The 26,335-nt window shown below is 34.5% G+C and overlaps 1 protein-coding gene across 1 annotated transcript in view; it reads right to left on the minus strand.

The window, feature by feature from the left end:
* The window catches only part of LOC146995092 (oplophorus-luciferin 2-monooxygenase non-catalytic subunit-like), a 113,129-nt gene that overhangs the window by 38,643 nt on the left and 48,151 nt on the right, over window positions 1–26,335 (minus strand). Inside the window, exons 2-5 of the mRNA XM_085825515.1 lie at window positions 21,184–21,295; window positions 17,516–17,591; window positions 17,045–17,114; window positions 5,058–10,840 (exon numbers count right to left, since the gene is read on the minus strand). The gene's annotated coding sequence lies outside the window, so the exon portion shown is untranslated. The remainder of the gene's footprint in view (window positions 1–5,057; window positions 10,841–17,044; window positions 17,115–17,515; window positions 17,592–21,183; window positions 21,296–26,335) is intronic.

The raw sequence follows: 26,335 nt of genomic DNA on the forward strand, positions 1-26,335 counted from the left end.
GTTGTGCACGAACCCTAATAATGATGCCATTAAAAATTTATATTAATAGAATTTCTCTGATACATATGCATGTATATATAATTAGTTGAGCAAGAACTCCAGTAATAGTGCTACGAAAAATTTATATTTAATACAAATCTGATGAAAAAAATATCCATATATATAATAGTATTTTATTCTTTAAAGTTCAATAATTATTTTCCTCACAATACCGTAAATAAGATTTAGTCTTTAATATTTTTTAGTGATGAATGCCGAAAAATAGTGTATGCATTATGGTATCAGCACAATTTTTAGCTTAAATTACTCTTTTATTCTAAATTACTTTTAATATATACGCATTTATTTATATTTAAAAACTTTTAGGCAGCAAAAAGCGGCACAAGAAAATGAAAAAGTTTCACAAAATCACATAAACACAAGTTTTAGTAGCAAACATTTATCAAAAGGTAGCAAAATCTGCGAAAAATCACGCGATCTATGAACGCTGGCATAGACGGTAGAATAAAAATGTCATCAGTCTCTCTTTGTTCGAAGCAAAGCTGAATTAATCATAATAGACAACATGTTTAGACGACAGCAGGTTTAGCTAACAACACGTACATTGACTTGCGACAATGTTTAGTAAAATTTTTTCATATTTATCCAACAGCTGTTTGACTTTCCTGTCAACTACAAAATTGCTCGGATTCTCCATAAGTTCAATTTAAAGTCATTTTCCCATCGAAAAAATTTAATATTAGATTCTTAAAGATCCTATCATTGATTTTAGTTCTTGTGGAATTTTAGCATATCATAACAATGTGGTTTGTTATATGGGCCAAACTTAAAGACCTTTGAAAGTTCTTGCCAGGGTATTTGAATAACATGTTCGCAAAGGAGTCATTAAAAAAAATGGCAACCAATCATAATAAGATACCTAATTATAATTTTGACTTTTGGATCAATAAAGATTGTTCATTATGCTTATTGAGTTCGTAATCTGAATTTTTGAATCCTTCCCCCCCCCATAAGCAAAAATTTCTATAGTTAATGCCATTAATTTTCCAATCTTACTCTTCCTAGCGCTTTCAAAATTCTAATATCTTAGTTTATTTATCCTTAATTACGACATGCTATGTTCGCTTTGGCTTTGCTCTGTAACTGCTTTTTGTATAAAATCATATCTCTCCTCCCACTGCTGAAATTTCCCCCCCCCCATCAGGAAGGAAAATCCCCCTCCTAATTTTAAAATTTATACTTCGTACAGCATTATACAAGACATAAAACCTGTACTTGTGCATAAACCTTCTTGTTTTGTACTTTGCAAACATTCTTTTGTCGAATAAATGTGGACAAATTTCACCAAATCGATGTAGCATATTTTCTGTAAATGTACACATTGTCAGCTAAACTTCCTTTCGGTTAAACGTGCTTCCGGCTAAATCGGCTAAATGTCTGTGTTCCTAGACCAACTTGTGCTAAGTATGCTTAAGGCCGCCGAATACTGGTAATTTGACCTGATTTGGGTTCGAGTCCAGACGAATGGGCTGGTTGCATGGTTGTATTTTGTGGTTTATCTCATGTGTAACGTAAATACAAGACAGTTTCCCCGGAAGTCCCCCGGAAAGCATCCCTCCTCTTAGATAGAAAGTCATAGCGGTTTTGCCATATTCAAATGACCAAATCGTCTCGGTTAAATGCCCTATCGTTTAAATGTCTTGTCGTCTAAGTGATCCGTAAGGCTGCATTCAGACGGCGACATATTTATGTAAAGGAATAAAATAACATTTATGTAAGGAATAAAATGCGGGAATTTTGTTCGCACCTACGATACAGGGTCTTAGCCGCACCCACTTAGAGAAGCTAAATTTGCGCGTGCATGAATTATGTTTACAGCTTTCCTGCTCTGTTTTCCCCTTCAGATTTCGTGTGTTCTCTCTGATTGGTCGAAGCTTTTTCCAAGTCGGCATAAAGTTGAAAACTTCGAACTTTATGCCATGAGCCTTAAACCAGATTTTCCGACGTAGCGCAGACGTTGCCTGGTAACGCATCTCGGCTTAAACCACTTATGCCCTTTATATCGTCTTCTGAACGCATCTTAACGTAGCTACAAGAGCTGGGATGAGCTAGTCGTGACAACTGTTAACTGTGAACTAATTAACTGTGACATTTAGTGGTTCAGAGAGAGTTAGCTGAATTGCGTATAGAGTTTACTCTGATGTGAACAATAGTGAGAACTGACGATATTTTCCGTGCGCTAAGGAGGAATTTACTGTTATTTTTTGTGTTGCGTAGTGCTAATTTTAGTCGCTGAACACTGGTAGTTCGGTCCGAGGTTCGAATCCCGCGAACGGGCTGGCTGCATGGGCGCTTTCGTGGTTTTCCCCATGTGTAACGTGTATACGAGCCAGTTTCCCTTAGAAAGTCCTTCACGAAGGCATCCCTCCTCTTAGGCAGATAGCCCTCGAGGCTTTGTCATAATCACACACACACACGCTATTGTTAAATTTTTGTTTTAAAGTAATAAAGATGATATCCATTATTTACTATGTACAGAAAATTATTAAGAAATAGTTCGAAATCTATATGCATGTGTATAACATTAAAGCTTTTAAAAATGATGCTTCTGCATATTCCAAGGATTTGTTTAGGTTTTATTAGCAACCGGTTGGGTGTACTTTCCAATTTTTGCTTTAAAAAGGGGTATTTCTGATTTATTCACAATATTATCATAATTTATCAAAGAATCATTTCATATATAAAATTTAAGAAATAGGAAAGAAAGTTATTTTATTTTAGTATACTTAAATACTTCAGCTTTAAGTAGTAATACACTAATACAGAAATTCACATATTTAAGAAAGCAAATAATTATCTAAAAAAATAGTCACAAGTTGCATTTTTTTAACGAAAGTGTTAAATAGATCCTTTTCAGAACCAACAACAAGAAAATAAATATTAATAAAATAAAACAGATTTACGTAAATTTAGTGATTTCAGTTTATGCGTGTTTCACATTTATGAATCTGTAAAAAATTGCTTTGAATTAAGCTGAATTACAGAAATATACCTATATAAATTTTTGGATACATCTTTGCACATGTTCAATTGAGTAAATATTTTACTTATTTTTATCCCTATACTGCTCAGAAATTTGTAAGTTTATGTGAACAATTTTTAACAACAGAACAGTTTATCTTGATCAAATGCACAAATTATACTCATAAAAGTTCACAAAACTTGAATAATAATTAATACATAAAGTATCATTCATCAAAAATTATTATTCATCAAAAAATGAATAATAATTAATGCATAAAGCAAAGCATTTACTTTATTTAACACCTTTACAATTTATAAAATAGTAACAATTGATGTCTTTCTTTCATGAAAATTATATAACAAATTATCTAAAACGTTCAAATTATACAGTTTAAATCCTAGCATATGACATTGTATGTTAAGGAAAATTAAAATGTATTTAACACATTTTGATTATTATTAAGTCCTTTTTTCTTGTTCATATCTGCAAAGAAAATAACATGACATTGGGATATTTTTCAACATATTTTCCAAATTACATAAAAAGGTCAATACTTGAAAAGCAATCCCAGTAATCTTTCTCGAAATTCGATTTGTGCATCCACATGCAACACAAAATGACATGCTTAAAAAAGAAAAAAAAAATTTTCAATAACAGACTTCCTTGCAAAAGTCAGAGCGACAGTAGTAACATGGCCGCCAAGATTCACGGTTTGAGTTGAACCTTCCCTCCTTCTATTCTAACCTGGAAGAATAAGTACAGGATGCCCCATAAGACCGTCCACACTCTGCACAGCTAGATTTCTCGCTCGGAATACATAAAAATGCTGAAAGATCTGAACCTATACGACCCATAGTTTTCGAGATAAATGCGGAAGAAATGTATGACATTATATCCGTCACATCGCCTATGGTCCCGACAGGATGGAGCTCTATCACAGTCCAGTGCTCTTGTATGTGATTAGCAGGATATGGAGTAGCAAAGCCGCTGGATAGGATGTGGATGTCTGGTTTTATAGCCGCCACCATCGCCAGATCTGACACCTTTGGATTTCTTCCTATGGAGCCATCTGAAGCATTGGTCTATCAAGAACTAGTTATTATAGAAAATGAGTTAGTTTCTCATCTCCATGCTGCGTGTACTTCGTTAGATACTATGTTCTTTCAACAGTCAGCTACTCTGTGGCGCGCGCATGCATGATTCGATATGCGTGGCGGACATTTTGAACGTCTTCTTATGTGAACATAGTATGTAAATACCGCTGTTCTGCTTAGGACATCACATCATACTTTTCTTTCAAATTTATATCCAAAACATTACAGGGGCAAGTTTTTTTGGTCATTTTTTACGTATTCCAAGAGAAGAATCTGTCTGTGTAGAATTTAGGAGGGCTTGGTGAGAAATCCTGTATAAAGTTTTGGGTAGGGAGAGAAAGAGTTCTTAGCCTTATATCAGAACAAAAACAATCATTCGAGTTAACATTCAAGAAATCCTATTTACAGTAAAAGATTTATCAGGCTCAAACAAGAATGATAAAAAATGATTTCGTAAATTATTACATAGAATTCTAAAGATGTGTGCAGTTATTAGCTCAAAGGGCTATTAATTTTGTTTTGGCATTTTGCGTCGAAAACTTTAAAGGTTCGTTTCCCTTTTCAAATTGTTGCCACCAAATACTATCGCTCTGTTTTATATTTAAAGAAATTAAATAATGGAGGATCTGCATAAATGTAGGTATGTTTCCTGCATTGTGATAAAACAACGGTACCTAAAGCCATCAAATTTTGAATAACGTATTCCTCCACCAAATATGAGCATCTACAAGCCCTAATTTGAAGTTTGTTTTATTATTGATTTCATATTTTGTAACACTTTAATGGATTTTTGATTAACAAGCTCAACGATTTCAAAGCGAGCAATGGCAAACTGCACGGAGAACTAGAAATAATGTTGGCATCCTTAATCTCCCTTTTTGTATTTAATTAAGAATTAAAATTAGCGAGTCAATAGCATCAATTTAAATATCACTTACCTTTATCAGATATCAGCTTTTACAGCAGTTAAACGAGGTTTTATGAGTTCTTAACGCACACTGCGATAAAATTTCAGTATTCGTGAGACATACGCGATCAAAAATTATCTTTCGTTATCTGTCTTGTTCTTTATAACACGTCATTCTCAGTTTATCGTTCAAATTATCAGCTGCTTAAAATTATTTTATCAATGATGAGCAAGCAATGTAATTTCTCTTCTATAAAATGAATAATATTACAAGTTTTATTCATTTCTATACGAATATAATGAAAATTTGGGGAAAATTATACTAAAATTGTTACCATCCGTGAAATTTTTCTATCTTAATTTTCCATATAGTACAAAGAATTACATGTCCTGTTGAATATCATTACAATATTATTTGAAAATAAATAATGTACGCGATTTTGTAAAAGTATATAATATAAGACATTAGAAATATTTTTATTAACTACAATGATCTATTTTAACATATCTGTTTATGTCAGTTACATATATTATTAAAAATTAAACGAAGATTTAAGCTATTAATAAATTCTTTCATCGCCTTTGCATTACTACCTTTGTTATTACAGGTTAATTAAATTCGAAATGTAAATAAATGATTTTACTTTTCTCCAAACGGAAACACCATGAGCAATGGTTATGTGCGAGACGCTGGGATCATAAATTAAAAAACCTGCATCTTGATCAGCTGCAATACTTGCCATGGCAAGTGGATGATATGTTCATGGCAACGTACAGTAACCTAGTGGCTTAAAAATTTTTAAAACTTTCTACTAAGAACCTTTTTAGAGTTAAAATTTTGGTAGACTCCATAAAGAAGATTCCTAAAATCAAAATTAAATCTTCGAACACCGGTACCCAACAAGACTGCTTGTCACCGGTTAACTACGATTCAACAACAACTAACAGTCACTAAAGTAATAAATTTAGTTAAATTTTAAACTAAAATTAAAATGAACCACACATATAACTCTCACGATTGTGGGTCCCTGGTTGCTTGACCTACAGAATAATGGTCACTTCACTTCGGATCTTCATGTATAACCAGACCGTTATAAAGCTATACTATACTCGTGTGCAAAATTAAGAGAATTTGAAACATTTGTCTATTTTTATGAAATGTGTTGAAGCCAAGGTTCTAATTATGCCGCCGAAGAATTACACAAATATTGAGTCGAATACGTAAGCATACACGTGTGTTTCTACGGAGCTGTGATTGAGAAGATGATATAAGCGCACTAGGGGTTTTGGACAAATTATGTGCTTGTACTGTCTCGCGACATTCGCCGCGTTTCTTGCAAGAGCTGGAGAAATTTCATTATATATCAGATCAGGCAATATATGTAGCCACGCTCGTGTGGATGACAGAATGGGATGGAGATTTGCTGGTAGGTTGCAGACAGGCCAGTCTCAAGAGCAGGCAGCTAAAAGCTCAATGTAACGTCCACTGTTATCTGTAAATTCTGTAAAGAATTTCGGGACACTGAGTCCACATCGAGAAGACCACGACAAGATTTTGTAATTTCAGAGTGGCGGCACAAGTGTGCTACAGCTTCACAGTTCTCGTGTGAGTTGTTCGCAGCCACTGGAACCCGAATTTCACGGTCTATAGCTTCATGATGTACGGTTGTGTGCCAGAAGGCCCGCTGTTTGCATATTGATCACTGTAGCACAAAAGAAAGCTCTTTTTATCATGGTGTAGACAACATGCGCCTTGGACCATACTTCAGTGGAGCACTGTGCTTTTTACAGATGAGTCGAGATTCAGTTTGGGCACTGATTCTCAGCGCACCTGTATCTGGAGGGAGTCTAAACAGGATACCATCCCTCTCTCATCATGGAAAAAGGGCAGTGTACGGTGGTGGAGGTGTAATGGTTTCCTTAGGCATTTATATTGGTCGGCCGCATATCGCTGCATGTGTTAGACAGTCTCCCTGCTTGTTATTAGGCACAGACAGGAGATCTTAGAGCCCTGGGTTCGTCTTGTCCTGTGTTCCTGTTAATGGACGACTCGCGGAGAGGGTCCTAACCTACGGAGCAGCCATCTGGGCAGCCCCGATGACAGTCAGAAAGGCAAAATTGCTAAGTAGTGCACAGCGACCATTTGTCCTGGCCATAACGAAGACCTACAGGACAACGTCGACTGCGGCCGCTTCGGTATTAGCAGGGCTTATGCCGCTCCTAATCAAAGCGCAGCAAGAAGCCTCAATTGCAAAGGTGACGCAACTCTAACAGCCATGCACATATGGGGATACATGCTATCTGCCAGAAGTCTACGAAACACGCAGGTCCAAACTAAGCACACATCCGTCGAAATATGGACTGGGCATAAGGACTTTCCACTCACCAGCGTTAACCCCGCCCTTAGACGGACCAGGGACCGTGCTTTATACAGACGGGTCAAAAATTGATAACGCTGTAGGCAGTGCCTTTATAGCCTATATAGATGGAAACATAGCAAAGGAATGGAAGGGCCGTCTGGGCGCACAGAACTCAGTGTTCCAAGCGGAAGTAGTTGCCCTCACAAAGGTAGTGAAATGGGCAATTGACACACGCCAGAGTCGAGCTACGATATTTACTGACAGCCTGTCAAGCATTTATGCTATCAACCCTCTCCAGCGCTCCGCACTAATCTCGCACCTGCAAGAAGTCCTCCATCTACAAGAAAAGTCAATGAGAATCCAAATTTCCTGGGTGAATGCGCATGCCGGAATCCAGGGAAATGAAGCAGCAGACGCTCTTGCCAAGGAGGCTGCCCAAAATGAGGAAACGGAGCAGATTCAGGTGCCCCTGCCACGGTCATGCCTAAAGAGGCAAATAGAGGAGACCGCTATTGGAAACTGGCAGAATGAATGGGACCAAATCCCGCAAGGCCGCAGAGCGTATGAGTTCCTGCCCAAGGTAGAGGGGGACCGGCTCATCTCAGAGCCCTACCTCACGCGATATATAACAGGCCACGGCCCCTTTCCGACGTACTTTGCAGAAAGGGGTCTAGAAACAACTAATATGTGTGTCTGTGACAACTTGGGCTCACCAGACCATTATGTCACGGAGTGCCCCTTAACAGCAGAATAGCACATCAAATTCCCAACCAGCAATGTTCTGCCTTTCAAACGCCTTCTCGTAAAACATCGAGGCACGCGGCAAAAGCTTAAAAGCATAATGGAGAAGCTAGAAAAAATGGGCATAGACCTCTGCAGGCCGGAATAGGGCACATGCAATAAACATAATTGGCATTACGATTCTCAAAGCTTACTAAAGTAGCTAGGACAGCAATGGTAAGTGTATCCGTAGTATGGAAATGTAACTGTTTTTAGTTATCCACGAGCCGACGTGTCGTTAAAGGCTATTAGCACAGTAATGGACAGTGCACATATAATACTGTAGATGTAACGTGGCATGTATTGAGCACACATCTGTTAAGCGTCTTACAACTGTGAAGTCTCTAGATGGTTGCAGGGCCAGGGTAATACCCGAGTAGTCATAGAAAGCCGTCCGAGTGCCCTGTCCTGCTGTCACCTGTCACCTGCTAATGGACGACAACTTTCGTCCGCCTAGGAATCAGCTGGTCGATGATTATCTCGAAAATGAGTATACTCGCCGCATGGATTTGCCAGCCAGATCTTCTGGCCTTAACCGTATATATCAGGTCTGGGATGCTTATGCGAGTTATTTTCATCTCGACATTTACCTCCTAGAACGATCCTGAAATTGCCTTTCGACTATCACAGGGACTCCATGATTGCCTCCTGTCCAATATGTCGCCCCCGGGGGTTAACTCAGGCGAACGCCTGGGATGTACTGGTTAGGACCTGTACCTAGGCATTCTCAACTACAGGGGGTATATAATTTGACTTCACAGGACTAGAGCCCGAGCATTGTACTCAGGTTGGTTCAGGCTTTGCAGGGACCGTACTGGTGCTGTCGTGTCTGTTCCTTCGGCTGTGATGGAGCTATATGGTACATTTGTCGACTGAGTTCCCGGGGGTTTGACCCCATTCAGTTCTTGTGTCGGGGATTGACAAAGCGGACAGAGCACCTTTCTACAATGTGGTTTTGCCTATGGAGTGGTGCCCGGAGGCAAGGTGACAGAGTTTCAAATTAGCAACGTTTTCGTTCCGCCCAATGCTTAGTAAAAGCCGGACGGGTACTCCGTGGGTTGCGCCCGCGAAAACGAGGTCCCACGGGCGTTGGATATCTCAAACTCTGAATGGGTCCCGTATAATGAGGACCTGGGAAGGAGGTCCCTCGCCTGGTATGTCTGTCCAATATGTCGTCACGTTGTGCGACCTATCTATATAAGAAGGACCATACACCATAATAGACTCGTTTTCAGTCCAATATCACAACGTGAAATTTGGATTTCCCTGCACTATAAGCTGTACTGATAATTATGCGTATATAAAAGAACTTTTGAATGGTACATTTCTCTCTCTCTCTCTCTCTCTCTGTGTTATTAATATACAGTCAGGGCCGGTGCCAGAGCACGTTCCATCGTTTCGACAGCACCGGGCGGAAAAATTGTCAGAATTCAGGAAAGAATCTGACAGCAGAATTTTGCATTCGCAGCCTTTGGACAGGGCGTCAAAAAGGCTATCGCCGGTCCTGTGTGTAATCATCCCAAATTTCATTTAGATCTGTCCATTAGTTTTTCAGAAACTCGACATAATGTGCAAATTCTCTTGACTTTGCACAAAAATGAATGCAAGGGAGTATATACTTTATTATACCCGCTGTACTCTATACCGGTATATAGCTCTATTTACAACGTTATATAGCTCTGGCTGCTATATACCGTCCCAAAACAGCTACATACATCCCCAGTCAATTGATTTGATTCCAATAGAAAACATTTATGCGATTTGGTAAAACATAAAATAACATGTATAACTCTCAAGGACACATTAAAAAAAGGAGCTGAAAGAAGACTCAATAATATAATCTCTGAGAACACATTAAAACTAGTCAATACTAGGCGATGTTTAGTGAATTCTTAAAAAAAGGGGGGGAGACACTTCAGGCATTTAACTGGCTGATAATTTTAAATTCTGTAATGTTTTAAATTCATGCAGATATTTTCTGCCGAATATTCAGTAGGAAAGAATTTGGGGCAATTAAAATTCATTCATTTTACTCACAATTTTTTCTTTGCTTTTGGTAAAATTGAATATTTACAACCTGCGTTATCAAAATAATAAAAGCGTAAAGGAGAAATACAAATTTTATCGGTTTACACAGATACCTTATTTAGTAATTTTCTTTGCTTAAAATTATCTTTTGAGCTCTTGCTGCAGACTTTCTCCAGAATATATATATACCCCATAAAAGCAGAGCGAAGTAGTTTAGTTCTGCTTTTTATGTATATATATTTTTATGTATATTTGGGAATAAACTGAATTTAAGCTGCATATTTCTTTCATGTTTTTCTGAGAATTTATGTTTTATATATATATATCTGTATACATATACAAATAATATTTACAAAGCAAACATTTATAATTAATTTATTTCACAGTTTTAATTAAAAAAATAATAGTATCTAGTGACGTTTGTTTGATATAACTATGGTACATTCAATCACCATATTTCAGATGTAAATAGATTGTACATCAAATTGAGGGGCTTTTCTAAAGACAGGGCAGCAGTTCCTTTTAATTCCGTCTCATAATATAGAATTCGTTCTTCATTGCAATAAATTTTTGTTTATTTCCTGAAGTTTTATGAAAGTGGATGAGAGTCTAACATACTGGTTCATCACATGGCTTATCTGCAACCCTAAACAATGAGATAACAAATCAAATATTAGAATAGTGTAAAAAGACTGGCTGACGATTGCAAATGCTACAGTTAATTTACACAACATCCTTTAAATAAATATAAACATTATAAAGTTTACCTAATAGCATTTTATAATTTTTTTTCATAAAAGTTTAATTGCTTGAAATATTTATTTAGGTTTTATTTAATTTTATCACTTTAGGTAAATTTTTTTAACTTAAGAATTAGGTAGCAAAAGAGAAAAGCGTTGTTTCTAGCCAAAGTTTCTTATTCTCTTGAAGAAAGCAAGAAGTTGATATAATAGCGTCGGTACACGCAAAAGGAGTGCGAACCATACAGATAAATATATTTTTTGATACCCACCACTGAACTATCTCTTCCATGCAATATATTGCAACTTTATTCATACATCCTCATAAAGTATGCAATCAAGATTACTAAATCTTTGCCAAGGAATATTAAAAATTTGTATAGATATTTAGAGTTTAGTATTGTTTGCCACATAATTTAAGTTAAAACTAACAGACTTGGAGCGAATTATTGCTTCTCTGAAAAGAACTGTAAAGTCCTCAAATCTTTTTATTAAATCAGAGCTGGAACATAAATGCAAGTGTCATGCTTGACAATTCAGCCGACATCTTGTGGCAATATAACTTAAAGTAACAGTTAGTTTCAAGATTAAAACTTAGTAGCCATAAGCTATATAAACAATTTAACGCGAAATTAGCTCAAAGCGTCTCACTGTAACAATTTAAATGTCGACAATTATAACGCAGAGCCAAAAAATGTAATCTTCTCAGAGTTAACAGAAATCTAATAACGTGGCCTTGAAAGGCAAAACGACTTTCTGCTTTACAATACGAACTACTTCGGCTAAAATACTCTTGAATCTGATTTACATTCTGGGAGAGAAACGGAAAGAGAAGTGACACTGAAGATCTAAATCATAAAACAACTGTTTATTCAAAATAATAATAACCTTACATTATTCTATATTCTTTTTCAGACTTATATTAAATAAATTTTTACCATACTTCTTCAAATCATTTAAATTCAATTACTAAAAACTAGATTCACAGATCATCTCAACACTTCACGGACTTATTTCTAGCAACTTAAATTTAACTACTGTGTCTGATAGGTCTATGAAATAAATGACTACTTTCGTATAAGACGACATTTGGTCACAAGGAAAGAAATATGCTACTAATGCGAAACTATATAAATAGTTAAACAGTGGGCTGATGTGTTAATCACGGTGCGACTGCAGTGGACTTGTCAGGACTTGTGTTTCTCTTGATTTGATTTGGCAACATTATGTGTCCTGAATAGGGACAGGGAGCTTACTCAAGCTATGTTCAAAAATGTGTGGAATAGACGACACAAGCAGGAAGGGTATACGAAACCCTTTATTTTCTATACTTTACAGGTACTCCCGAGCTTCGGTATACAGAGACCAACCACTTGTGGTCTGAACGTAAAAATATAAAACTACTGACTAAAACTCTAACTAAAAGCTAACTTTGAATTAGTATACAAATGCCTAGCATTAAGACTGGCTTCTATTTAAAAGGGTACGTATGTAGTACGCCGAGCTGCTGAAACTACAATACATTTTCAAATATCAAGAGGGCTAAACCTATGGTCTTAAAGGCAAACAGCAACCGAGTGAAAATTCGTAAAACAGCAGTGGCAAGCGGCTCGCTTCCTAAATCTCCTTCTCTTTCTAACTCTTGGCAAAAAGCCACAACTTAAATACTTGGGCGTTAGCAATACAATTTGCATAAACAAGTTAAAGCATTTAATTCTGGCCGGAAGTAGAAAATAATAAGTGATAGTACAGTTTTAAAATAAAATAAACGTTAGTAAAACTTAGGATCCTTACAGACTGCAAAAATGAATTAACAGCCTTATAAAACCGACGTATAGTCAGTACTACGTACAGTCTATAAGCATGACATAGGTGAGTAATTCTGGCCAGTCCCATTTTTTGATTATACAGCCGGCTTTTGCCAGTTAGGAGTATCGGGGAGATGTGCCATTATAATGATAATGATAATGATAATGAATGCTAGGTGAGTAATAGTGCGGAGTGAGACTAATGCCGACTAAATGTCAGAGACTCAGATTTACGCAATTTATGAACATAGAGAAACGTTTTAACATTGGTTGAAAATGACAAGGTGGCTGACTTGTTTATAGCCCACCCCCAGGTTGATCATTCTGACTTTACCCTTAGATAGTGCTGAGAGCAATGAAACGTATAACGGCATCCAGCATATGGGTGGAGTAGCTCTGGGCGGACTACGAAGATCGCAGGGAGAGACATCAAAGTATCGTGCACCAGGTATGTAAGGATCTCAATGCTACCTGTTCCACTACACAGGCAAATGCATAGATTCATGTATATACAAATAACACTTCTAGACGATTCGTGGAAAAAAATCTATGATCCCATCGTACCTTAAATATACTGCCTTTAACAACAGAACGTAGACTATTCCAGTTGGAGTAGTGCCAGCCCACAGCAACATAAAACGCCATAGACTAGTGATGTGGGGAAATTAAGCGACGAATTGTGCTTTTGAGGCAGCAATGGTATGGAGGTCATCTGATCAACAACACACCACCTTGCTATCAAGCAACATGCTTCTATCAGTATAAGCATTAAGGTTTGAGGAGCCGTAACTTACGACAGCCGATTGCGTTGTGATGATGGTACTTATAATATTGACAGCAATATTAGATAAGATTGTATAGTTTCTTATGTCTCAGTCCCAGCTTTGCCAGAATTAAGTGCGATATTCCAGCAGAATAATGCCCGGAGGCATACGGTTTGGGTTCCCTAGGATTATCTACGAGTTTGCGTTATGTCCAAAGAGTTTCATGCCTGCCAGCATCCCATTTCGAACATGTCGAAACTCAAAGGAAACGTCTAGGTTCTGCTCTGCTGTATCAACTGCAATTAAGAATACACCGTCGAATAAGGCTACGCGCGCCTACTGGACGATATCACAGGCATTTGTTTGTCTCCTTGCTAGACAAAGCTGCAACATGCTTCACAACCGAGGCGATGCAACGGGGCTTTGAAGAAGACCAGACTGCATACCATAAATCACTTTGCATGTGATTACCTTGCTTTTCTAATTTCGATATCATATTCTTTATTCATTTCTACCATTACATCAATAAAATTTCAAATCAATCCGATTCTTCCTCTATTGTGTGTTAACATTCTTATACATTTTAACTAATTAATTTTCCTAACTACTCTTAAAAGTTTACTTCATGGCTTTTTAAATTTTGATAAATAAACTTTAAAAAACATCGTTATTCAGCATTCTCGGGGAACAATTGAAGAAAATAGTTCTGAGTCTTTACTAATTATTGTACAGAATCATTTTGTTGTTATTTTATACAACATCCTTCTAACATTTACATAAATCTAACTTCCTTGAATCTTCAGATAAAGAAAAAATCACAGGTTTTGCCAAATTATTAGCATTCTGATCATTACTTTAAATACTAAGATTTAATAACGTAAACATCAGTCCGGTCTTCCAGCATAAGAGTCATAGATAATTATGAATAAAATAAAATTTATTAAAGTTACTTTTCAAAATTACCAACATCTAAAAAAGCAGCAATACATCGCATAGCTTTTCTTATGCGATCGCAAAACTCAAATTCAAAACTCAACCGATCGTTATCTTTTAATGGGCCCACCAGTGGCCGAGCGGTAAAGTCGCTGAACACTGGTAGTTCGGTCCGAGGTTCGAATCCCGCGAACGGGCTGGCTGCATGGGTGTTTTCGTGGTTTTCCCCATGTGTAACGTGTATACGAGCCAGTTTCCCTTAGAAAGTCCTCCACGAAAGGCATCCCTCCCCTTAGGCAGATAGCCCTAGTGTGCTTTACCATAATTAAATACACCAACACCAACGTTATCTTTTAGTGAGGTTAAGAGTTAACAAATTGCTCTTGCTGTTTGTTTTGTAAATTTAAATATTTTTTAATGAATACATCACTTTTACTAAAAGAGGCAGAGATGGGACGGCATTTAAAGAAAGGAAATTAACTATATGTGCTACATTATCCTTTAATGAACGTCGCTTGAATGAAGATTATCAAAAGTAGAAAGTTTTAATATTTCATAACTTACACTTTTTATTTACAGTGACTAAGTAAATACAAAATTACCAAAGTACCAAACAAATAATAGAAGAAGCTCATAAAAGTGACCGAAGTCATTGTCTCAAAAGTTCGCTAGCACGCCAGTAAAGCACCATTACAGAGTTGCCCAGAAATGACGCATATCGACAGAGGTGGTCTCTGAACATTAAATCTGCCGGATTACAGAAAGAGCAGCCAGGTTTTAAAAAGATTCCAATGCAAGAAGGTGCCCTGTCAAGCACTCATGTCCACTCAGGAGCCGGAACTGGATCAATCAGGAGCCGGAACTGGATGTCAGCTTCCCGTCGTGATTGCTGGCGATTGCTAAAAGATCTTCAGTTCTACAGCTCTTTATCCTAACTTGAATTTTCAATTCAAAACTTTTGTATGATTTATTTGATATAAAGCCTGATGAAATGGAAAGATAATGATCGAAAATTTCGTTTGTAACAGTCTCGAGCTCTTTTTGTGAAGCAGTCGGCCTTCTCCTTCCCAAAAAGGCCACAATGGCCAGGTAGCCACTGAGAGACCAGACCTTTCATTTTTAAAGCCAGCTTCCGTAAATAATGCCGACACTGGGAGAGTTTTCTCCGATGAGGGCAAGCTCGAAAAACTAATGGCTTGTATTGCAGCCCGGGAATCAGAAAAAATGACTACTTTAGCAAATCTATCCTCAAAAACCAACAAAGATTTCAAAGCAATTCGGATGACTTCCCCTTCTCACCAAAAGCCGTTTGAAATGTTTCTACCCTGAAGCATACAGAGAAAATAATTAGGGTGCATTGTAGACTTACTTCCTCGTGGCGCACCCTGGGCAATGTTATTATAAAGGCAAAGTGGTCGGCAGATCTCGACATGTTTTTGCTCCATCATTTCGCCAACTTATGCTTTAGTTATCTTAATATCACACTTCAAAAGAATACATTAAAAAAATACTTGTAAATTTAATATTTCGACGGAGTTAATTCATTGACAGATATAAATTCTGTGATATGTTTCTATATAATCACAATCACTCTGAATACGCGTACCCTGCGAAAAAAAAATGGGACAGCTCTATATCTCCCGGACCGATTCACGAAATTTAACTTGCGTTTTTCATGTCTCGAAAGCGCGACTTAGTATATGTATTAGATTTATATATATCATTGTTCTAATATAGGTATTTTGACCCAAAATCGAACTTTTTCTGAAATGACATGCCAATGTTTTCCCATATTTCGATTCTACGACTCAAATTATACCTAAATAGTAAATTTTGTAAAATTTAGTACGAAATTTATGGAGAAATTAAAATTTGTTTGTTCAGTTTGCGCCAAGAATAATTCACTTGGCGAACTTCTTAATTTATAGCAACCTATTTTCCTGTCCTTTTTTTTCATTGTAAACAAATATAAAAAAGTCATCGTTCATTATTTCAAATATTTTTAAGAAAGTGCGTAAACTACATTTGGCGTTATTATCGCTTATAAAAAAATATACCAAATTTCAAAACGCTACAATATGTAAATTTACGTATATCCTAGAAAATTTTGAATAAAAAAAAAACAATTTGTTGCAGGTACGCTTAGAAATGCATCTACTTTAAGATGACGGCAAAACTTTTATAGGTTATAATTCAAAATGTTTTCGAAAAATTTATAAAAATTATTTAAAAACACAATTTTAAAAATAAATCATAAAAATGGGCGAGTTTTATTTGGAATGAAACTAAATTTTGAGTTCTGGAAGGAGAAATCAAGTAAGGTTAATAGAAAAAGAGAGATTAATAAATGTATAGCATATTCTCAGCTGCAAAGCGCAATTCCATTTGTGCTTTTGCAGCTGAGGATGATGGTTCGGTAAAACCATCGAAACTATTCCTGTGAAAATTTGAAAATATAACGCTGATTTTTGTTGTTTGACTTCTAAATTAATATTTGTTCGGCGTGTTACTGTATCTTAATATACATATCTCCAATGATAGTTCGAAGATGTGTTTCGTGACAGTAGTATTTTATCATAATTAGATTTCAGTATCAGATACTTACATATCTTCTCGTGCCTCTGGTTTGAAAGCGGCGTCAAGCCATTTTTTTTACGTTATTCTTTTCTTCTCGCCTGAAAATGAATGTATTTATTTATTTCCACTGACGTTGATTAAAGTCAAATGAGTGAAAACACCAGATTACAAATAACGCAAAAGAAAAAATTAGATTATTTAATGGCAAAATAAAACTTTAAGAGTTTCTATTTTTGTAAATGTCGATACAAATATGCAGCAAATGCAAATATGATCCAAATATGAAACAAATGCAGATATGATCCAAATATGAAGCAAATGCTTCTTAACAAAAAACATAAAATTATATTTTAAATAATTAAATTTTCAACTCATATATTTGTTGTGAATTGATAATTTCAGGATTAGAAAGAGGTTGACATCAGAAACTAAGATAATAGCGAAATTTCTACAACAGAATTTGAATGCATGTTAACATATTTGTTACAAATGTACTTACGTCATTTTGGCGATTATTGCAGCAAAATCTGGCGCATTATCGCGGTCGTTCTGTATAAGCCACAATGATAGTAGATCTAAAAATGGACAGAAAAAAATATTTAAGTCTAATCATATTCATTAATCTCAAACACACAATTTTTATTTTCTAAGTTAAAACAGAACCCTCGGTTAATTTTCCAATTTATTATTTTATTTAAAAATAATAAATTGTAATTTATACTTTAAAAATTAAAACAAAATTTGTACTTTAAGAACACTGGAAATGTGTGTTTGAAAATTATAGGAAACTATTATCATTAAGCTTTTTTAAAATTATACGTTATTTCTAAGTACTATGATCACCATTTGAAGCAATCTATTTCCAACAGCTCACTGCGAAACGATAAACTGCTTACTATTGTATACTAAACTAAAAACTATTGCCGGAACGAAATATATTTCTTAATAAAAGGATATTCATTTTTAATTATTTCGTCACCCATGTACCAAAAGAAAATGAAAAAATATTATTGAGATCATAAGATAAATATTAGGCTGAGGTCTTTACTTTTAAAACAGCTTGAAACTTTTCATTGGAAAATTCGCAATGTTACTGCGCATGTAAGTATATTAATTCATGTTTTCTCTAATTACTAATTCTTAAGGGTGATTTACTAAATTCAGCAGCGTTGGCCCCCTTTGTCTTGAAAGGAACCAACTATAATTTTCTTCTCTTTGTAGAGAGAAACATGACCATTTATTTTTAAAAAACATGCGCTGATTTTCAAGTAAGGACTATTTACAGTTACGGAACTTTAATCCCAAGAAACGCACGCAAACTTGACGGAGCTTTTTAATGAAATTGGTTTCATGTGCTGAACTAATAGTTCACTCTTGAATACCTGAAACTCCTACGTTAGTTTCAGGTGTTTCAAGTTTATGAGCGTTAAGTGGCTCTGGCGAATGCTGTACGCTTATTATGCATACAGTGCTTATAACTTATCCTCACTTTTGCAGTGTATCACTTTTCAAATAATGAAAGGTCGCACTTTTGCAGTGTATCACTTTCTACATAACGCATATAAATAATACAACACTTATACTCGCTTGTGTGTCAAATTATTTCGTGGTATAACACTTTTCAAACGATTCATCAACGCTTATAATGCACAAAATCATCATGTTTACATACATAAAATGCATATATAATATACACTTGATTATATATATATATATATATATATATATATTATATATCATAGTTAAATTGAAAAAAAACTACATGTAAAATGAACTTAAATACATCTTGCGCAAACTGCCGCAAAGATTTAATTAATAAATACTGAAAAATGATAGTTGAAATTAAACAGGAAAATTAAACTGAGTAAAAAAATACAAAATGATACTGAAATTAGAAAAATTATAAGAATTAAAATTAAAATGAGACTGTTAGTGAAAGATATGGCAAAATAAAAGGTACTTTTAAATAATAATAAATGTAAATGGAGTTTATCACTTTTTGACTTTTACTTTGTGGAGACATTAGGTATTTTTTTAAAAATGAACAATACCCTCGCCGGGATTCGAACCATGGAACTCTCGAATACGCGCCGAGCGTGCTCACCACTACACCACGAAGACGAAGGCATGCTAAGAAGGCGGGAGAAATACCTTATATACTTCCCCTTTTAAAGGGCGACTGGGGATTAGCGGACCCAATCGCCAATCACCAAATCCTGGTGGTGGAGAATCATCATCCACCACCCTTTTAATTCGGGTGCCGCTGTAGAGACATTAGTATTTTTTTTTTTTTAAATGAGCTATGCCCTCGACTTCTCGAATACGCGCCAAGCATGCTGACCACTACACCGTGAAGGCATGCTAAGAAGACGGGAGAAATACCTTGTAACTTTCTCAAAAGCAGGTCGGCCATTGAGTGATAGTACCTCTTTTCCTGCAGAATCTTTTTGTGCTTCTGTACACTTAAATTAACCAAGACTATAAATAAATATATTTATTTAAAACCTTGATTAATATTAATTTAACCTTGGTTAATTGAGGTGTTAAAAAAATGTTTGTTACAAACATTTTGTAACAAATATTTTTTAAACACCTCTGAAAATTAAAAAAGCTTCGTTTACAAAAAAAAAAAAAAAAAAAAAAAAAATTACCCTGCATCTCAAATTTCATGCCGACTTCTAACAGCATACTTCTTCTCAGCTTCTCTATTATAAATTTCTTTTTTTAAGACATTGTTTTTTTATAATTTTTTTCCATTGTATATTTCATGACGCGAATTTTGTTTATTAATTTCATTTATTAACTTAAATTAATAAAAGTTATGCTTCAGATTATTTATATGCTTTATGGCTTTTGTATAGTATTTGTTTATAAAATTTTACTTATTGCATTTAACACTTATGAAAACTGACATGCAAAGCTTGTTTATGTACAGCAGGCACTTTTAAATTTCGGAGGTGCTAAAAAATGTTTGCTTATTTATTTATTCAGTACCTCGGTTAACTTTAAGTGTACAGAAACGAAAAAGGGTTTTGTAGGAAAGAGGTATTATCGCTCAATGACTGATCTCCTCCTGATAAAGTAAAAATCAAAAGTGATAATAGAGCTTTTTTTCATATATACTTTCATTCATTTCATTTGTTCTTACTTAAAAGTCGCGTTTATTTTGCCTTTTTTTTTTTTTTTCGCTGAAAGTCTCATTTTTGTTTTTATTTTTATATTATTTTACAATATATATACAAATGTACATATGCATATATGTGCATAATGTGATGACTTTAATAGCTGTAATGAACTAGCAGACAGACGTGGCCGAATTCACATAATTTTAATATTAGATAAAGCAATTCTGGAGACACAATATTTGCATCACACCCCAAAATTTTCAAAAAATTTCACCAAACCAAAATTCAATGATGTATTAGCCCTTTAATTTTAATTTAGGCATTTTCCCTGTCTATTCTAAAAATAGTAACACCTTCTACTGCGCCATTTCGAGACTAATCCGTATCATATGACTTGCATAACGCTGGTGACGTAAATGAAACTAAATCTCGAACTGCCAACTATAATTTTACAGAATTACTAATTATCCAAGTTACCCACAATGTAAATGTTCTTGCAGATGTGCGAGTAGTGTCCTAATTTGTTTGAGGAAGCAGAATTTTTATCGAAATAAAAATAAATATTCAATCTGCCTCGGCTTCCAATTTGCTGTCCGTTACAGATCAATGTCTACAAAATGCAATATTTATACAACTACACTATGAATGTTTCTATTTCATTGCATCTAGGTTTGCTTCATTACATACATATGTGTGCGTGTGATATGTATTTGAATATGTATATATATTTATGAAAGAAACTTAATATTGAACTATATATTGATATATATTCTTTATATATATATATATATATATATAATAAAAAAACTTTCCATATACTATCTCCAAGGAACAGAAATTTAATTTAAAACCGAAAACTAGGAAAAAATTTTTTTTACTACAAATATTGCAGGCATTAGTAGCCTCAAAACTATCTAAGCCTGTTAGAATAGTTACTGTTACACCATGGGTAGTATGATACGGTTTTAATAATTTTGTTCATAGGCAGTATTAAATCAATAATTTCCCTTGTTGTATGATAATAAATCTGCTAAATACTTACGCTCAGGGGTTGGTTCAAAATCGTCTTCAGCAGAAGTGAGGACGAAACAACAAAGAGAAGTTAAGCATAAGATTCTCAAAAACATTTTGAAATTTGCAGTCTTTCTGTTATGCTAGGAAATACCAAAATAAAAAACGTAAGTTATACAAGACGTTATATGTCAATAACATGATACTAAAATTTTTTGTGAATGACCGAGTTATTACTGATTAAAATTCGCAAAGATTAGCTAGAAAATATGTTATAACGGAACTAAAATATTAAAGATATTAGAATTTGCTGATTGTTTCGTTCAATAATACTGTTTTATATCTTTAGTCAGGCCTGACTTTCCCGCGATAAAGTGAATTGTGCAGCATGTAGGCAGGGCTTTTCAGATTTGAGCTGCTGTTATCTTATAGAGGCAATATGGAGAGTTCTGCGATGTTATGCTCAGCATTACTCTTATCAGCCTCTGTTTATTATTATGTAACAATACGTATCATTATTGCATTATCATGTTTAGTAAGCTCGTTTCTCTACCCTCCATAATGTTGCAGTAATATAATGTAAGATAATTTAAGAAGAATCTTCTGATCTCAAATTTTTATGATTGTAAAAATTATACAAAAAATGTTCTCTTAACCACTAAAATTAAACTTATTATGTACAATCATTAATCTCTGATATAGGATAAGTGCTATTGTATAAAATGTTTCAAATAATGGTCAGTAGTCAATCATCATACAATCAAAAACTCAGCACCTAGAGCGCTGATCCATTCCTATAGTCTGGTGTTGAACATATGATACAACTACTAATTTTTTTCTTCTTCAGCAAATGGCCACCTCCATGTGTTGTTAGAATAATATTTCTTTTAACTAAGAGCTAAGCCTCTTGCAGTTGCTAAGAGAGCATTTAGTTGCGAAATTAAACATTTTAAAACATTCCTCTTTCTCAGTTTCTAATGATAAACGAATGATGAAAAATAACTCACAAATCAAAATTCTATTTCTGAAGTGGCGAATATTAATAAAAATGTTTGTGAAATACATGGTAATTTAAAAAGAATGAAACCACTTCTTACAAATGGTGTAAAGGAACAATTTACCACGGGCGAGTGAAAAACATCTGTCGCACATTGGTTTAGCTGCGCTACTGCCACTGATCTGATATTTTGCAATTGCCATTCGAGCTCGCTTTTCATTACATTTGCTGTTATTTTCTACGGGGATATCCCAGATGCTCTGTATACCTATCACACCTATTTCAAGCTCTGTAAAATTACACCAGCACATATTCAGACTGACAGCCATCGGCCTGAATCTGTTGCATCAATGCGGATTTCTTCATAGACTTTTTTTAGTTTGAACGTATACCATATGATAGGTGGTTTACGGAGAAAATGCAGATCCTCAGTTAGATAGGCAAAACTTCATGTTTTTCTTCTCAATGGATACTTTAGTATGCTCCTCAGTCGTATTTAGTCACTTTATACTAGATATGCAACGTAATTTTATCCTTTTTTAAAATTACCCTTCAATGTTGCAAATCTTTTGAAATCCTCGCATTGTGTATTAATGTTAATTGCATGGAAATGTATAAAAGAATATATAAAATTAGATAAAGTATTATCAGAAAATAAAAGTAAGTGGTATCTTAAAGCGATAGTAGTTTAGTTTAAATTTTAAAATATCGAACTTTTAAATGTTCCATAAAAACAAATGTAAATCAGAAAAATAGTAAATTCAAAATAATAAATTAATTAAGTATAATAAACTGAAAATAACGAATCCATCAACCTGTAGTTTAAATTTAATTCAAACGAATCTTTTTTATTTTATGAGTTTAATCATGAAGCAACTTTTAATTTAATTGACTAAGAAACAATTTTTTATGAGTTTACTCATGAAGATAATTTTTTTCATCAAAGGCAGGGATTCCTAACGGGATCGATATTGACCCCCTAGGATTCGATGACATTTTGAGGGTTGTCGATGACAAACAAGAGGTCGATAGCCCAATGTGCACCGGCAATTAATCGTCATAATCAAGATCCACTTGGATCTCAAAAAAAAAAAAAAAAAAAAAAATTGTAAGTAATTGTTTACTGATATAAAGCAGTAACATGTAGTGAGGGGAAAATATGATGTAGAATTAATGTAAGAGAAAATGCCTAAAAATAATTAATATATTTTTGAAACAATATAATTCCCATGTTCAGGTGGAGGATTCAAATTAATGGATTTAAAATTAATGGATCAAAATTCAATTACTTCATTCAAAATTAATGGATCTAGGTACCGTTGTTTTATCATAATGCGAGAAATATACATACATTCATGCAGATTCTTCACTATTTAATTTCTTTAATTATAATACAGGGCGATAATATTTGTTGGCAACAATTTTAACAGTGATTAGCCGTTTATAATGAAACGCCACAAAATGCCGTTTTGAGACGAATAACCTTTCCGTGCTACAGCCCCTTTCGGATAATAATAATTATTAAAATTAAACTATTAAAACAACTATTAGAAATGTGGGGCTCCACTATTTTATCTAACAGCTAAATGTGTAGGAATCTCGTGAACAGATAAGCAAATAATCACTTGAGTTCCGGAACAGAGACATAAACTCAAGAAGGGTTAATTACCCTTTATTATTCAAAATAAGAATGTACAGTCGGCTCCTTTCTCAGAGAGTACAGCAAAGCCTCCACTTGGGCTTGAACTCAAAGTAATGAGAAATAACTAATGCTTAACTAAAAAGATACAGCCGAAGGTATCAAAATTCTCAGTAGTTAGCCCCTAAATATCAAATAAGCTGGCGAAGCTATCAAGGGCTTGAAATACGGCCGAGTGTACTAATAGCTTAAACGGCGAACGTGCGTTAGTCAGAAACTCTGAGGTTCTCTAACGAAGTCAGTGGAACTTCGACTCAAACACCACTCTTACACGTGTCCATTAAACGCGATTCTGAAAACACATTCAGATAGGAAATTGTAAGCTGAAATTAGGAGGGACAGGAAAGTAGCTTTAACTAAATATAACTGTTAAAAACTCAATATAAACCTTACAGAATTACTATTAACAACTATTAAAATTGAATCATCAAGCGTAGCCATCACATTAATTAAAATCGAACTTTTGTGCAGTTCGTATGTGTAATTTTGTTTCCGAAAACTTGTTGCATGCGAAATTGAAAATAATAAGACATGAATAAAATAAGCCATTTTTTTTTCAAAACTTTGTTCATATTTAATCTCATTGTTTTCATTTTGTTATATATGTGTAATTATTTGCATGACGATTATGTTGTATTCTGCATATAACTGAAAAAAGTATGACGGAGTAAATACAAGGTAAGAGCTGGAAAACCCGATCAAAAGGATATGGATGAGAAAGGAGAAATTAAATTTAAGAAAGAAAAGAAAGGAAATAAAAAGTACCTCGTATATGCTGGCGTGTTAAAGCTTTTTTGCAAATTCATTTTGATAGCTTAATTTTTGTAGTTTGTTTTCCACTGAGTAAAATCAAAACATTGCCTAATCACTGTAGGCGTTTATAGAATTTGGAAGAAATATACTAAATTGAATAACTAGGTAAAATACAAATTAATATTATCGTTACCTTTAAAGAAAGATTACAGGCATTTTAAGAAAATATATCATGGAGATCCTCTTTCTAAAGCAAAAAAATATTCATTTTATATTTCTCATAATTTTATTATACATATACTTGATTTTAAAGTATAGCAGTTGCTGAAAGTTATTTGAGATCGTCATACTCTATGTGAGACAAACATATTTAAGACAAATGTCTCCTCAGAATGTGAGAGAGTTAAATTTATAGAGACTATCCTATTGTATCGGTGGTGGTGGTTCGTTTAGTCTTGGACTAACATTAGTTCGATGCTTTCAGTTATAACTGGAACTAGGTCCGTCATAATTAATGCATGGCCCTCTGGACACTTGCCCGTGAGCCACACAAGCATAGAGGTTCTCTAACTCGTTTATATTTCATTTCATTGCATAGTTGTTGCAAAAGCCCCAGCATATTGGTTTGCCCGTGGGCTCACAATGCTGTAAAGAAGCTGACTGGAAATACTACGTGTTACGTGAAAGATTCAGTTGCCTTAGTGTCGTAAGTGCCATTTATTATTTATTTAATTTATGTCTATATGATACGCTTTCAATAACCATTTATTTATTTATATAACTAGTCATAAAGCATCATAAAATATTTATTTATAAAACAGCATAACTATTTCTGGAGGCATTCTTTTTAGTATCAATGGCTTTTGATTTGTAATCAATATTTTTAAATGAAAATAGAATATTTAATTTGAAATTTATAACTGTTTACCCTTTCTTTACAAAATAATTAGATTGAAATCATCAATCAGTTCCCATCATGGAAAAAATTAAATAAATAATAAACGATAGCATGACAACAATTATTCTAAACAAATTTATCAAGACATATTTATGTCCATATGAAGAGCCTTTAAAATTAATAGTCTTCTTCACAAATACGCTGGTAAAACTAGATACCTTTGACTCTTGCCATGAGTATTCCGCGACTTGATTTCTTCAAACAGTCCTTACAGATAAACTTCGAAAAAAAGTCGCGAACAAGTGGATAAGACTGTTGAATACTGATTATTTCAATTATACTAAAGTTCAGCAAAGTGAATTAATTGCATGTGCTTCGTATATGTAACGTGAAGACGAGCTTGTTTCTGTTACAAAGATCCTTGACCAAGGCAAACTTTTATTTGGCAGATAATCCTCTCTTATTTCACTTCAAATTAAGGAAGTTAGAATAGAATAAATGGAGTAAACCTCACTCGCATATTTCATAAGTGCACTTCTGTGTAGCCACCAAGAGAGTGGCTCCTAGGATGGACCAATTGGGCTTCCAGTAATATTTCTATCATGTCAAATTACCTTTGGCGCGCTTTTGAAATGTTATGCGAATTTAAAATGTTACTAATATTTATGATCGAAAACATTTTGCCACACATTTTCCTGTGCAAAATAATTAAAGCATAGTCTATTTCTTCCAAAAATTTTTATTGCGCAGTTAGATCAAATATAAGCAATTGTGAAGATTTCGCTACCTGGCTGAAAGAATTTGAAAGAAATAGAAACACATGTTGGATACTCCGC

The sequence above is a fragment of the Stegodyphus dumicola genome, chromosome 10 (assembly GCF_044657685.1).
Source record: "Stegodyphus dumicola isolate Sdum_Otavi_A_Nest chromosome 10, ASM4465768v1".
In the NCBI taxonomy this organism is placed as follows: domain Eukaryota; kingdom Metazoa; phylum Arthropoda; class Arachnida; order Araneae; family Eresidae; genus Stegodyphus; species Stegodyphus dumicola.